Source organism: Anomalospiza imberbis, chromosome 4 (assembly GCF_031753505.1).
Source record: "Anomalospiza imberbis isolate Cuckoo-Finch-1a 21T00152 chromosome 4, ASM3175350v1, whole genome shotgun sequence".
Taxonomy (NCBI): domain Eukaryota; kingdom Metazoa; phylum Chordata; class Aves; order Passeriformes; family Viduidae; genus Anomalospiza; species Anomalospiza imberbis.
In genome coordinates this window covers 25,008,938-25,024,665 of record NC_089684.1, presented here as the reverse complement: position 1 = coordinate 25,024,665, position 15,728 = coordinate 25,008,938, and the positions used below count along the sequence as shown (strand labels likewise).

The window sequence follows — 15,728 nt, the reverse complement described above, 5'->3', positions numbered from 1 at the left end:
GCACGAAGAAAATAAGCGCAATGCATCTGATGCTGAGGTTATGAAAGACCAGCTTCCAAAAGATAGTGAATTAAAAGGAAGATTCCAGCCATATATTTTTTATTTGTTAGCATATTTCTCTATGAAAGATGAGCTCTTTTTTTGCCCAAGTCCTGTGCTCACACATGCAGAGGGTCCCGAACTCATAGAATTTTTACGTGAGCAGAGAAGGCAGTTGGGTGGGGGGGGAATGGAGGCACAGTAATGGAAGTGCTAGGGCCAAGCAGCCACAGCTAGAGCTGGCCACTGCATCCCACTGGCCTCCCTGGAAAAGCAAAGCTGCTGGCCTTCCCTGAAGACATCACCTTTAACTCAAGCCAAATATTTATTTAGGTTGATTTCCTTATCTGGAAGATGTGGGAAGAAGCCAAGGGGCTCCAGGGGGACCAAACATTAAAACAGTTCCTTTTATTTTTTCCAGAAAAGGACAAAATAAAATACTTGCAGTGCTAGATTTCTTAAAAAATCTATCCCACATAATTTTTATGGCAAAATATGAATTGCACAGTCTGGCTTTTTACATATATCTTGTCAATGGGGTTTTTTTTAGCCATTGGTCCCTAAGAAGAGCCCTGTAAGCCAAATAAAGCACCTTGGCATGCTGGAATTATTGGTGTTCACTACAAGCAGAGAATAAAATGGTAATATTCCACAATCAGTGATGGACTACAAAACAACAAGGAAAGAAAATGCAGGTAGCTGATCTGGGAAGGTGATCCATGCTCTATTCTTGCTCCCAAATATGTCAAAAAATCTGCCATAAAAGCTCCTTCAGACAGGCATGTAGGAACAGTTTTTGGCTCTGCTGTTTGTCCAGCTTGTGTCAGGCTTGATGTCCCTGGGAGAGGTGTGGGGGTTTGAGGAGCACCAGGATACATGAGTGGAGAGCCATACATAAGTGTGTAGAGAAGAGTATTTCTTCCTCAGATCTGCAATCAAAACACAGCTCTGAAACCTGAAAGCCACAAGGGTCACGTCTGTAGAAAAAGATGTGTCCTGTACCAAACAGAGAGTTTTCTCAGCACAAAAGACAGCTCTTTAAGAAGGCTGGAGAGACTCCTGGCCAGTCAGCCCTGTACAGCTGCAAAACCTGTCCAAAACATGCCCAGATGCTCCCTACTGAAGTTTCAGGCAATGTCCTACAATAGTCCCCAAAGCAGAGGAACTGAAAGGAAGGAGTTTCAGAGGCAGGGTGGTAGCCCAAACCAAGCAAATAACTGTTTTATTTGACATTCTGCCCAAGGCTCATAATTGAAATAAAAAGCTCTGACCTGTAAGAAACCCTGGGTGTGGTGGAAAGTGCTTCCTGGGCTGGGGGAAACGGGCGAGCCGCCCTGTCAGCTGCCTGGGGCATGGGTGAGCATATACATGGCCCCTGGCTGAAAAGTGATTATGATGGGAAGTATTTTGCATGGATTCATACTTAATGATTTTCAGAATTACTCAGGTACTTTTGTTTTGAGGCTTTGGTAGAAACTTGTTCTTAAGGGCTGTGAGAGTAATCCTATGAAATTGAAGCTGCTGATGCTTTGGCACCAGCAAAGTTTCACTCAGAAGGCTTAAATTTTCCAAGCCCCATAAGCACAATCCAGCATGGCAGAGTCCATTGATGAGGGGACAAGTAATTTTCTGGAATGTGCAAGTCCAATTGAATCAAGATGATACAATGTGAAAGGCTCCAGAAACAAAGCTTCTCAGTATGCTGTCAGTGTGGTGTGTATGCAGCACAAGGCAGTGCATATTTGAGAGCAAAAATAGATGCATGGCCCTGGCTCAGACAGTACATTTAAAACAACGTAATTTATTATCTGAGCTATGGCTGACAACAAGCCGTTCCCCTGTTTCAGCCAGATTTTCAAACTTCACCGAGATCCAGTTCATGTGCCCATCTCATGCTGATGTTGTCTCACTTTGGGAGAGACTCTGGGAAATGCTTCAGGGTAGCTTACACAGGATGGAGAAGCAGCATCATTACAATTTGTAAAAGGGATTGTTTTAGTCCAGAAAACAATAGAAACATCCTATACATGGCAAGCATCTGATCCAAAGAACAAATCTCAAACATTACATTATCACTACTGGAAACTGTAAAACGAGAGTCCACTTTAGTAGTCCTCAGCAGTACATTTTTTTCTGGTAAATGTTGCAGTGTTGGTAAATGGAGTGTATATTTATGGAATAGCTTTATTTTTGGTGGGATCAGTGTAACTCTGACGAGGCTCAAATCTGCAAAAACAGATTTTCATTGGGGTATTTGAAGATTATGAACAGTAATATTTCATTATTAGGTGCCCTTATATATGTGCAAATTGGCAATATGACAATCTCTTACTTAGTAACCTGATACTGAGGGTGATTGCATTGTTTTCTCATGATTTAATGAAGAATTACAATCCTAAACAGTGGTAAAATGCCTTCAAAATTATTTGACCTTGACCATATCATAGCTTTCAGTTTAATTTTATTTTTCATTCCTTCCAGAGACTTGATAAACCAGATAAACTGGCCCTGAGTTTTGCACCTGCTATAACTTACTGTTTGGTACTACTCGGAATTTCTGTTGTGCTTTTGTGAGATGCCCAAGCATAACTATGCCAGTTTACTCAGCACAGCCTGTTCCCTTCACTGCTCCAGTATAAAGTGTCTGTTGTTCCTAAATTCAGTGACTTTCAGAACACTTCAAGAGAATATATTTTCTTGAAAAGAAAAAGAGATGAAGTCAACAGTGTCTTGTATTAAATTGTTTGTGCTTCAGTTATAGTTGGAGAAGCCTCCTGTGGAGTGTGTCCTCAGCTTTTCTCAGACAGGGTAAGTTAAGGGAGATTGCTTATCCTTGGGACCTCGAGAGAGTCTCAACTTTTGATATTTGCATTTTTTCAGTGCAAAATAATAAATTGGAGAACAAGCTTCAGCCTTGAGCAATCTTAAAAGTTCCCCACCTGTTACAAATATGATTGAGTATGTTAATGATCCTTAATTGCCCAGAAAAGCCCCACATGGGACTTCCACCCACACATCCTACTCAGGGTCTCCATTGAAGGTCAGGACTGCATACCTCTTTCTTCTTTCCGAACACAGCTTTCTCCAGCCCTGTCTCCTGCTGCTTGTGCTTGGAACCCCAGGGGTGGCTCACACCTTGCCCTGTCGAGGGCCGTCAAAGGACCAGCTCTACCCAGTGTTCAGGTACTGTGGGGTCCTGATGAGCAAGTGTATGACTGGTGCTGGGGGGCCCTCAGCTCCCCCTGAATGGGGCAGCCCCTCCTGCTGTTGCCTGGCACTGCAGCCTTGCAGCTCAGAGCATCATTGAGCAGTAGCAAAAATGCAATTTGGTGTCATCCGTGGGTGGCATCCTTTCCTTCTGTCACATCAGACACACTGCTCAGCTTTTTGTCACCTGTAAACTTGCTGAGGGTGCACTTGATCTCTCTGTCTGTGTTGTTGATAAAGGTATTAATGCATGCCAGTCCCAAGGCAGAGCCCTGAAGGACACTACTTGTCACCAGCCTCCACCTGGACATAGAGCCATTGACCATCCAGCAAATACCTTCTCCACTCAATAGTCCATCCACCAAACACCTGTGTCTCCGATTTGGAAGTAAGGCTGTCATGTAGGACTGTGTCAGAAGCCCCACAGACATCTGGGTAGATGACACAGCTTGCTCTTCCCTTGTTGGCTGTTGCTGTCACTCCATTGTAGGAGGCTGCCAGATTGTTCAGGCATGATTTGCCCTTGGTAAAGCTGTGCTGGCTGTCTATGGTCACCTCCTTGCCTCACATGTGCCTTAGCATGGATTCCATGAAGATTTGCTCCATGATCTTCCCAGACACAGAGGCCAGACTCACCTGTCTGTAGTTCCCCAGCTCTTCCTTTTTTCCCTTTTTAAAAACAGAAGAGTGATTTCCCTTTTTTCAGTCAGGGCCTTGCCGGACTGCCATGACTCTTCAAGGACGGCCTGTCAACAGCATCAGCCAGTTCCCTGAACTGGGAAGTCGGTGGAAGAATCTGGAAAGGGATTTGACTGTCCCTGTATTTTTGGTAAAACAGAACTTTAATTCCTATTTCAAAATACCCTAAAGGCAATGTTTTGCATTATAGACACAGTCTTTGTGTGTTGCTCTCCTGAGTAAAAATGAAATTAGCTTCCCAGAGTATACCACTGGCAGATGCTTCCATTCAAGTCTTGCATCTTTGCTTACCACTTAATGCACCTGGCAAACTCTGGCGGCTGCTTTTTATGTTTTCAGATGAGTACAGATTGTTAGATGTGTGTTGTTGGCTTGGTTCTTCCTTGCACTTTTAAATTTTTTTTTATTAGTTCCTTGCCATAAAGCCTTTTATTTTATTTTTTTCTTCCCTACACACAGACTTTTTAATTTACATTTTCTTTCTTCTGGAATCTAAAGGCCTTTGATTCATATTTGCTCTTTGTTTTGATGTACAGAAAAAGCATAAGACATACTTGGCTCTAATAGCTGTACAAATTCAAACCCTGGTAAGGAAGAGAAATATTTGAAACCAAGTCAATCCTGATCTATTTAAAGATTTAATTTACCCATAGGTTTCAAATAAAAAATAAAATCATCATTTATATTTTACTACTAGATCTTTAAAATAATAAAATCAGATGTAGTTTACATGCTTGTTAGGTGACTTTGGGTGTTAAGGAGGAGAGAAAGCTGAATTTTGCTTCCAAAGGATTCTTGTGAAGTGACTTTGAAACATGGCTTAAAGGGTAATTGCTTTTCCATCATAAAACTTTTAAAGAAGAGTGATTTTTCCAGGTGTTTGATAAACTCTTTGTTAAAAAATTTGTCTAACATAAAAGGTTCAATGAAAACCTTTATTTTTCAGAAACTAAGCATTGCAAACAGAGAGGAAAACACGAAGCTCCTCTTATGCTGTAGTACCTCAACCAGAAAAATGTAAGGGGCTGTAAACAGACAGTTACAGGGGTCCAGCGTTTGCCCATTATTGACTGCATTCAGGGGGAAGTCAAGTAACCACTTGAAATTTTACAGCAAAGATATTAATAATGGATTAATTCATTTTTTAAATACCGTTCACAAAAATAATCTCCAATTGTGAAAACGCATGCAGCTTTCCCCAGTTTGGAAAGTAAAAAGTCAAAATGCAAAATATGCATTTTTTAATGCTTTCTCTGTAATATGTCACTACCTTGAAACAGCACCTCACAAGAGGAGCAATTTTTCTATGTCATGATACTTATAAATGCAGGACAAATGCTGATGCTTTAATAAAAGAAGTCTTCAGCTTGTAGTTGTGGGATGGTGGCTTTTTTCCTTTCCAGGAATGGTTTGAATTTTCTCTCCCTTGTTCAAAGCATAAAATGAATACAAACTATGTATGTGCTGTCTCTGGATTTACAACTATACGTTTCTGCCATCTCTAAAACTTCAAAGGGTTAATGCTGAAGACATAGATAAACTTTCTCCTAGATAGATTTGTGAAAAAAGGTGTGGGTGTTTTGTACAAAAGAAAACTGGATCCTCTGGTTGCAAGGTAGAACAAAAAAACTCTTTTCCTCCAGTGCAGTGTATCTTCCCGAGACTTACTTTTATCCCACAGGAATATCTGTTTTCAGGAGTAAAAAGAGTCTGTGGGCGGCAGTGAAGGACACAACTCAGCCAACAGGACAATCCTTCTTGTTTTCAGTATTTGCATCCTCTGAGCTTTACCTCTGGTGGTCAGTGCTTTCTGTGCTCAGTATAAATGTGTCTGCTAAGGAATGCTCATGGAGCCCTTTGTGCTGTTTCCCTTCCATTTCAGTCCCCCAAATGGGGCTTTGGTGGGGCTCAGACACTGCCCATAACCTCCCATCCATTAGTTAAACCTTACAAGGGCTGCTCCAGCAGGAGAGCTCATGGGTTGAAAAGGGCTGAGTAGGAAGGGATTTGTAGTCTGCATTTCCATATTGTAAAACACTTTCCAGAGCTAGCAGGAGCTGATGCTCTACAGGATAACTTCTCCTTCACTTTGGGAGCTGGAAGTAAAATACAGAGATCTCATCTATGTTCTCTTTGTGATGGATGGTGATGAAAGGGACTGTCCCTTGTGTGCTGCTGCTTCCTATTTGTTATTACAGTAATAGCATTATGAAAAGGTTTAAAGGGGGTTTCTGTTATGCTGATGCAAGAAAGGTTCACTGGAAGCAATTCCTCTTCTGCATTATGCACCTGTGCATGCATGATACTGCCTGAATGCTTGCAGGTAGGCAGGGTGTGTTTATCAGTTTTGATAACTAGGCCTTTAAAAACTTTTTATCTGCCTAAAGAAAATGGAATAAACATCAGATTTAGCTGATGCCACCATACTGGTAGCAGAAGAAGAGAGAGGAAACATGTTTCCATGAAATGTCTCGTTTTACCCAAAAGTCAAATGGAAGCTACTAAATCATTATTTTCTATGCAAGAGTATGTGGTGCCCAGGGCCTGGAGAAAGCTGCTCAATGGAAAATAGTTTGGTAAGAATGAAGGAGAGCAGGGGATGGAGGCAAATAGACTGATTATCATGCAAGCAAGTTAATTGTTGCTGGAAAAATAGTTCCTGGAGTGGCAGCTCCTCCCCTCTTGCTCTGTTCTGCTTCCAGCGCAACATCAGGGCATGCAATGGTACAACAGCTGTGGTCTCCATGCTTGGGTTTGCAGATGTCTGTGTCCTGCTGATCTGCTGAAAAACATATTAGTTTAGCAAGCATTCATTAGTAGTGACTGCCAATATTTATGCCTATTTGCAGCTTTTATCTGTTAAGATATGTTTAGGACTCTGAGGGACTTTTGCCACTGCCTCCTCGGCAGCATGAGGAGACCATTTTCAGTTTCATCATGTACTTATTATGAAATAAGAGGTCTCCATTATAGGTGGCTTTTTAGCTAAGCACTAGACTGGGACTTAAAAAAAATCCCACTTTATTTTCCACCAGACATATATCCTGCAAATTTTTTGGCCCGAGTCTCAGAACACAGCAGAAGAATAACTGTAATCCACTTTGCATGTAGTGTTGTCTACCTTCTGAGAGAGTTTGGGTAATTTCACTGGTGGTTCTCCCATTTCTTACCTATGCCTAACCATAACTTTTGGTATCCAATTACTCCATGGTCTTGAGTTTGAAGACGTTTCTTTGCATGGCTTTTGGTAAAAGCAAGCTACTTGAGTTTACTCAGTTCAGCCTTTCAGTAAAGCACCCTAAACCCAAGCAGTGCCCTGACAATATGGTTGGATGCATGGTCCCATCTCCAGCAGCCTTTATAAAGGACATGATGACATGGGGATCTGTGCACCTGAGCTGCAATACAGTCCAGGAGAGTGGTTGGGTAAAAGGTGCTGGTGGGGAACTCAGGATCTCTCTCATAAGAAGTCAGGGTAGGACAGAAAACATTTCCCTGGTTCCTCTTGAAATTTAAGGAATAACTGAATTGACTGCACCAGAAAAAGATAGTGTCTCCGGCCTCTAGCTGAGAGCTGCAGTCAGAGTGCAAAGGGTCCTTTCTCAAATAATGTTTTTGTTTATTTGTATCTCTTACATAGTTTACAATTTTCAGTATACAATTACACTAAGTGGTGATTTTTTTTGTGTATGCTTCTTTAATAGTATTTACCTCTGGGTTGTTTGGTTACCATTTTTATGACTGAAAATTGGTTTTAAAGTTTTCTCTTTCCTCCTGATAGCATTACAAAAATTTAAGTGCTTTTATTATGATATTTTTCTTTATTTTAGAAGAGAAGCTGTAATAGCAACATTTGGCCACAAATGACTGGCTTCTCAGAGTTTCAATATCTAGTCAGGCTGTGTAGAACAGAATATGCAATGATGAATATTTTCAATCTGAGTAGTGTGAAGGCATGGAAAAGTCAAGGTTGTGAAGGGGATGTGGTGGCTGATTCCTGGATGCATAAACTGTTTTAAACATTTTCTTGCTAGCAAATTTCATTTTTTTTTATAATTAACTGAAGACAAACTTTCCTGTTTTCTGGACATTGAACCTATTGGCTTTCACATAATGTAGTGCTCTGACACTGACTCATCAAAGGACTCACTCTTTGGGGCCTCATCAGGAGAAAGCCAGCATACTAAACCTCTGGAAATCATCTCTGCAGTGCAGGAGAACAGCAGTCCAGCGGATTGTGTGACATGGCAGGTCTTGAAAGCACAGCACATCAAGTAAGGAAGGAGCTCCATAACTTCAAGGGTATTTGGCTGTTATTTTTAGGGTTATTTGACTGACAGATCACTATGCAACAGTGATGTGTATGGGGAGAGCTAGTGAAATAGTGCTGGAGATGGTTATAGTCTGATGTAACTCCAGTGTGATGACAATTCCCTGGCTCTTTGTGGCTTTTTATCCCTGACATGCAATGTTCTACTTGTCAGCTTTCTTTTGTTATCCATGGCTTGTTTCTCCTTGCTTTCCACACCATACAACAGTGAGCAAATGAAAAGGAGCCTTTTATGAGTTAATGAATGCCTTTTGTGGTTTTGCATATTCCAGTTTGGGTATAGGAAAAATGCACTGTATGGCTGAGCCTGTGACAGACAAAATGGGTACCTGCAAATAAAAGGGCACCTAATTTAAAATAAAGTGAGACCCTGTTCCTTCCCACTGCAAAAATGATACAGTCTCTCAGCATGGGACTTCTTTGCCTTGGGTGGGTCCCTGGTGTAGAAATCTACTGTTTTCTTACTCCTACTTTTCTGATAAACCACAACATACTTAGAAAAGGCAAAACATGACCAAAGGAAGATCCTAACAAAGAAATCTACCTTTTTCTATGCAAACTCTGCAGATTTCATCAGGCTTTCACCAGGCAGTCGTATGGCCTGCTGGATAAAAGTAAAATAGCTTAAACAGTTTTGTTCCAAGAACTTTTTATGGCTGCTTCTAGACTGAACCCTGATCCTTGTTTTGATGTCTTAAGGAATACCGAGAACTTTTGCTGTCATTGTGCGAAAGGTCAAATTTTATGCCCTGTGACAACACAGCTGCTTTCAGGGAAAACTGCTGTTGTTATTGCATTAAATTGGTCATTTTATGCTCTCCAGAAGGTCTATCTCTTCTCAAGGGTTTAAATCCAAGAGGAAATCCTACTAAGATCAAATAACATTACAGTATAGGAAGAATAAGTGTATGTGCACACCCTATATAGACATGACAAACAGTAAATACAAAAAACATATCTATTACGTGAGTCCTAAACTAAGGAATTTTAAGAGGAAGAAAAAGCATAAAATATACTCTGTAATAATGAAATTATTATAAAAGAACAATGACAGACTTGCTTTTAATTAGAATAACACCTGTTGGATTAAGTTTCAAAGAAGTGATCAAAGAAAATCCTGAGCAAAAAACAAGGCACATAGTAAGTGTTTAGTAGATCAAAACATTTAAAATGTTTCAGAAAAGTATGAGATGTAAAAGGGGAAGAAAATTGAGGATTATGTTGGGATTATACTGAAACTTGACTAAAGGAGCAACACTCCTGAACAAATAACATTACATTAAACTAATTAGCGTTTAGAATATGAAATTGTTAAAGTTTGCTATCTCAGCTGTTTCTTTAAACTGAAAAAGGGATAAATCCATATTGTAAAAATGGTTAGTGGTTCAGAGGGCAGAAACTATAAAATACTGCTGAAGTTTGGGGAAGCAATAACAAAATCCACAAGAAAGTGCAGCCTGAGGTCGAAGTCCATGGAAATCTTAGGTGTGCAAAGAGCTCTCTATGCAAGTCCATTCACTGGACTTGGGAGCAGTATTGCTATCAGCAAGGTGTACGTGGGTGCTTTGGGATGGACCCAAAATCCAGGATGTTTTTTCTGCAGTTTAAGACTGAGTAGTTTAACTGCAGTTAAAAGCATCACGAGAAACAGATTTATTTTCAATTGGAGGGTATTCTTCCTCACTGCTGTTGTCCTAGAGACAGCCTTCTGTTTTTATTTTTTCAAATTTCTTCGGAAGACTTTTTGCACTGTAAACTTTCTTACTTAGTGAAGATGTCTAGTGTTCAGTTCTGATGGCTCTCAAGCCCCATTTATATCAATAGGGATTGTGAATGCCAGAAATTTGTAAGAGGACTCCAGCACACTGAAAACTTATGGAGGATGTTATGGCTGACTGCTGGCTCCTCTTGCTGGTGAAAGATGCTGAGGCAGGCAGCCAGCCAGCTGCTCTCCCCAGGAGGGAGTTAGTCCCTGGATCTCTGTTTGGGAATGGCTGTCTTAAATAATTTTGTTCAAATATAGTGCCTTTTATGTTCTTTCCAATTCTCTGTCCCTCTCACAATTACCATTTCACATGGGAAGCATGTACCGTTTCTTCTTGTTCCTCTCCTTTTATTGAGATGGGCTGACAGTGTTTTACTCCCAGTATATTGCATAGTTAAACACATATATATACATGTGTATCCTATGGCAGAGTGAGGTAACAAGAAGTGAATTTGATGCTAAGCTTCTAGGGTTTGCACAGCAAATATGAAACAAGTCTGTGCTGCATATCCACAGACTCAAGCTATGCTTATTTATAATGTTTGAATCAAGTTTTGTCAATTAAAATATGTTTTACATGTGTGGGGTTTTTTTATAAGCATACTACATGAGATATTGTGTGGGTGATCAGTATATTGTATTAGCTGATGGGCAAAAGCATTTTTGACATCATGTAAGTGGTAATTATCTTTCCTAAGAAATTTATTAGCTGGCTGATGAAGGTTTTTATATTCTGTTTATCGCAGTTAAAGGGCTGATTTGAAAATCACAGCACGGCACTACAGACACTGTACTCCAGCAAACAGATGGTAGAGAGCCATCAGCTGTAATCTGTGAGTGAACTAAGACAAGTGAAGTTTGGTATAGAGTTTTGAAAATGAGATGTAATTGTGTTATGGAAGTGTTAGAATGCTGTGAAATAATCTTACCCTACCTGTACAGCAAAGAACAAGCTCTATTTCATCTGGCATGATTTTTTTTTTTTTGGCTGTATTACTGAAACTTCCAGCTTTGGTGCAGTAGGAAAATCCTAATGTCTGGTCAACAGTTAGGGAAATGGGAATAAATGGGTTGCATGTGTGTGTTTTTTCCTTTGTGAAATACAAAGGGCCACTGAATGACAAACAGACTCCATGAAGTTGTTTACCAAGGAAAAGAAACAAATAAGGCACAAAGCCACCAGGCTCTTCACAGAACAGAGAGAATACTACTGTTTTGGAAAGCGCGGGAGAGAACTTGCTTCTGAAATAGAAAGGATTATGTTGTCTTTCCTAAACATAGACAAAAGGTGAAGAGATCACACAATATTTGTTTTTCCACTGGATGGTTTATTTGAATGTGTTTAGGGTGGCTAGGGGGGCAAGGGGAGGATTCTCCTCCACTGGCAACACGCAGCATGAGAAGAAATTGCAGAGGACTGCTCAACACTTAGAGGTCAGGAAGGTGAAAGCTCGCCAAAAGCTTTGCTAGGAGGCTCAAACATTTTTGTGGTTTCAAGTGTTTACCTTAGCAATGATAGAAGATTTAGAAAATTACCCAGCAGTCTCAACAGTGTCTTGCTGGGCAACACTACATCTCCACTTCAGTAATGTCACTGGGAGCCTGATGTTTTGAGCATTTTCATTCAAGGGTTGTTATAATCTGGTTTGATATAATTAGGAGTTAAAGAATGGTGGCTGAAATGATCCAGTTAGAAGAGATTAACTGGAGCTTGTGGGAAGAAGAGAGAAATTGTGATGCCTTCATTAGAGCTCAGTCCAGGTCTACATATTTTCTCTTGCTGCTAATTCATCATAGCTAAGAAGGGCATTCATTTTTGAAGTTTTGCTCTATGTTTTCAAGGAAATTGGTAAAACCTTTCCCCTTTTTGGAGTGCTGTAGCACAAATCCTTGATTCTCACATACTCAGTAAAGAGTTAATTATTTTGGTGCCTCAAAGGAAACTACACTTTTCAGTTTCTCAGTTTGTCAGTGTGAAGCAGAGGTGTCCATAAGGCTCCTTTCTCATTGCCAACTGTTTCACTTTATGGCGCTTTTTATTCAGTTACACCTTCCTTTTGTTCCTTCCTATTTGTTTTTATGTCTTCTTTTCCTTTTCATCCCTCTCTTTATTACTTCCTGAGGGTGTGTTCTCCTTTCTCTGTAAGTTCTCTAGGTTTTCTAGGTTTTTGTTGTCAGTGCAGCAGCAGTAGATATTCTGTTGTTTTCTAGGAGACCCAGTACTTCTATTCACTTTGATCTTCTCTTTTTTGCTTGTAGGAGATAAATAGAAGTGGGAAAAGAGTTGAAAAGTGAAGTATCTCTGCTAAGAGGGAAACCTTGGGTTCACAATAGACAATATACCTGTGTTATAGTGACCTGTGGCTGGGATACAGGCCAAAAAAGTGTGGGGCTTGAAGTGCACAAGGACAATTTGAATACACCAATTTCACAAAATAGCAGTGCAGAAATCTTGCTGGAATGAGCTTTCTGCTAGCTTTTCAGTGTTTCCAAATTTGCCTTGGCTAGTAATAAGACTTCCACCATGTCTCTACCGTTAACTGAGTTTTTTGTAAAGTGGAAAAAAGGGCCCATGCCTACATGAGCAGGGAAAGGATAGGTTTGGGCCTAAGAGCAGAGAGACATGCAGTTGGAGACAGTTTGCCCTCTCTCTGTGCCTCTGGCCCAAAGTATTGGAGCAATATTCTGCAAATTAAACGTTCTGAATTAAAGGGGGATAGACTAGCTCCTGTGTATGTGAATGCAGCATTAATGCACCAACCCACTTGAGCAATGAGGGAGTATGCCAACTTGAGTGTGAGAAATTGAAATTAAATGAAGTTAGCTGGTGTCTGCATGACTAGTGAGTGTGGCCCAGTAGATTTGCCGTATGAAACCGCTGGTACTCAGGCCAAGGCGTTTGCACTGCCTGCGACTTCACCTGGTGCATGGGATGCCTGCTGGCCCTACAGTGCATTAGGTGCACTCCCAGGATGCATTTTTGGCTTATTGCTTGCAGTCTGTGCACTGAGGTTGCTCCACCTCTGTTTTAAAGTGCACTCCTGATGTACACTAAATTGCTAATGTAATTTTTCCTTGAATATTCCCATTTTAAAATTTGCATTTCCCCCATCATAAAGTGTTATAATGGACAAAATTGTGGTTGTAAACTTCTAATATGATTACTTAAGCTGCTGATGTGTTATTTCCTTTTATCAAGCATAGAAAAGAGGGAAGCAGTAATAAGATAGTACAAAAGTTAAAAAGCCTGGGCTGTAAGGTAGCACGGGATGGTACTCGCCTGCCTGTGGGATGTAGTACAACTTGCAGCGGGAGTCTCCACATCGGGGCTGTGGTGCTGCCTATACTTAGTAATAAATTATTGCTGACACTCTAAACGCTATGCAGTGTATCGGCGATTCATCTTTCAACCGCCTGTTCCCACGCTGTCCGTTTTATCTCGATTGTTAATTTAATCCTGGCAGTAAATTGCTGCACTTCTCTTAAATCTCCCCGTCCCGCCAGCCAAGCGCGGGGGCCCTTGGGCGGGTGTGCGGGGGGACGGGGCGGCTGGGTACCGGGCTGGTGATGAATGGACAGGGCAACCTGCCCGCGCAGCCCCGGCCCTGGGGCTTCGCAGCCCCCCGGGAGCGACCGGGGGAGCGGCGGCCGCGGGGGGCGGGAGCAGGAGGAGGAGAAGGCGGCGAATCCTGGTCCGGCTGGCCGGGTGTGCGAGCACTAGTGGGAGCTGGAGAGGGCGAGAGGAGGGGAGAAAGCCCCAAGCCACCCCGATCCCGAGCAGAGCGGCTGCGAGCCGGGCGGGAAGGGGGTGTGCACGGGAGGCAGGCGGGGGGCGAGCGCGGCGGCAGCGCCGGCAGAGGACGAGGGAGCCTGGGCAGAGGAGACAGCAGCCCCGGCAGAGGAGGCAGCCCCGCGGAGCCTTCGCGGGCGGTGAGGACGGTGAGGAGCCGGAGCCGGGCGGGGAGCGGGTGCTGCGGCGCGGAGATGCTGCGGCGGGGCGGGCGGCGGCCCGGGGTGCGGGGGAGTCCCGGGGCTGCCGGGCCTGCGAGCCCCGGGGGTCCCGAGTGCCCGAACGCGCACGGCGCCTTCCATCCCCGCCGGGTGCTCGGGGAGCCGCGGCTGCCCGGCCCCTGTCCCGTCCCGTGCGGGGCTCGGAGCGCTCGCCTCGGGCCGCCCCGAGCTTGCCCCGGGGCGAGCACTGCGGTGAAGCGTGTGAGTGGCCGCAGCCTGCTGGGACCGGGCTGCCGGACCTGCCCTCTTCGGGCTCACGCTGAGCCTGCCTTGATGCGATCTCGTTACGCTTGCCCGTCAGAAGCTGGCGGTCTGCAGCGCTCCCGAAACGAACTTTTAAATCAAAACGCCAGTTTGTAAAGGTACATCTTGGTTGGTAACTGACGACGATGGAGGCCCCTGGGAATCTCTGGGAAGCGGGAATCTCTCGCGCAGCAGTACGGTATTGCTAACTCACAGACTTTGTCGTTTGTGATGGACTGACGTGAACTCTGATTTACCGGCCGAATTATAGCAGTCGATGTCTTCGGTGCTGTTGTTCAGAAACACAGCGTTAAACCACTCGATTTAAAGACTGCTGAATGTAAATGACAGAAGGTGTCATTGTTTAGGAGTCTCTTGTAGATAAAACCAGAGGTCTGTCTAAGCGTCCTGGGTCTGACGGTGCAAAAAGCAGTGCCTGAGGGAGAGTAAAAATAAGATAGGCATGTAAGGATAATTTGCCAGAAGGCTCTCTCAGCATGCAATAATTTGCAGCTTGGATGCTTTCTAAGGGAAACCTGGTGTCTTTATGGCAGTCACTGATTTTTCCTTTCCATGAGCTGCTCTGAGTGCCCCTTGACACTGTGTAAACTTTTAACAATGTGCTGTGAGAAGCAAGTTCATAGCTTTAACTTTAACTTACACTGTGTCAAACCCCATAGCATTTTATTCTGAATCTTTGACGGTACCTATGTCTTGACAGAGTTAGTGCAGAACTAGTCTCTGTTCCTCTCTGTCCCATTCACACTTTTATATACTTCCAGTGTTCTCTGTTGTCTCCTTTTCAGGCCAAAATTCTCTCTTCTACGTTGCTTAAAGTGTAGCTGAAGAGGAGGGAAATGAGGAGAGACATAGTTGTTTTCTGAGAATGGACCATTTTGAAAGACAGGCATGTTAAAGTTAGGATGTTAAAAGCCACAGTCTCTGTGAGTAACTCATGGAAGCATTGTGCATTAGTGTGACAGAATGGCCACCATGTGATTGCCTACAGAGGACAAAATCTCCTCTGACTGATGATCAGCGTGGCTTTACAGAACCAGGTATTCCTCCTCTCTTTTACTGGCAGAGGCTGCATGTGCAGGGAGTGGGTTTCTTTCAGAGGTTTTTGAAAGCAAGCAAAAACCCAACCAGCGTTTTACTATTAGAGTGATAGGATGGATTCATAATGTGTTTGTCAGAAGATTGTTTTTTGTGTTGAAATTTTGCATTGTTAAGAAACACTTTTGCAGTTATTTCAAAATAAGAAATCCATCATAGTAAATACAACCTAAGGACCTTGACTCTCTTCCCACAACCTACTGCCCTGCTTGGCTTCAGCTAAGCTACCCTTGATTGACACTTGTGCAATTGGAGGAAAAAAAAAACCCTCAGGCCTTTGGGATAGCTGTATCTGTACTTATCTGTGTGTAATCCTGA

The 15,728-nt window shown here is 42.7% G+C and overlaps 1 protein-coding gene across 1 annotated transcript in view; it reads left to right on the top strand.

The window, feature by feature from the left end:
- Positions 1-13,956: 13,956 nt before the first annotated feature.
- The window catches only part of BMPR1B (bone morphogenetic protein receptor type 1B), a 230,949-nt gene continuing 229,177 nt past the window's right edge, over positions 13,957-15,728 (top strand). The window contains exon 1 of the mRNA XM_068187541.1: positions 13,957-13,979. The gene's annotated coding sequence lies outside the window, so the exon portion shown is untranslated. The remainder of the gene's footprint in view (positions 13,980-15,728) is intronic.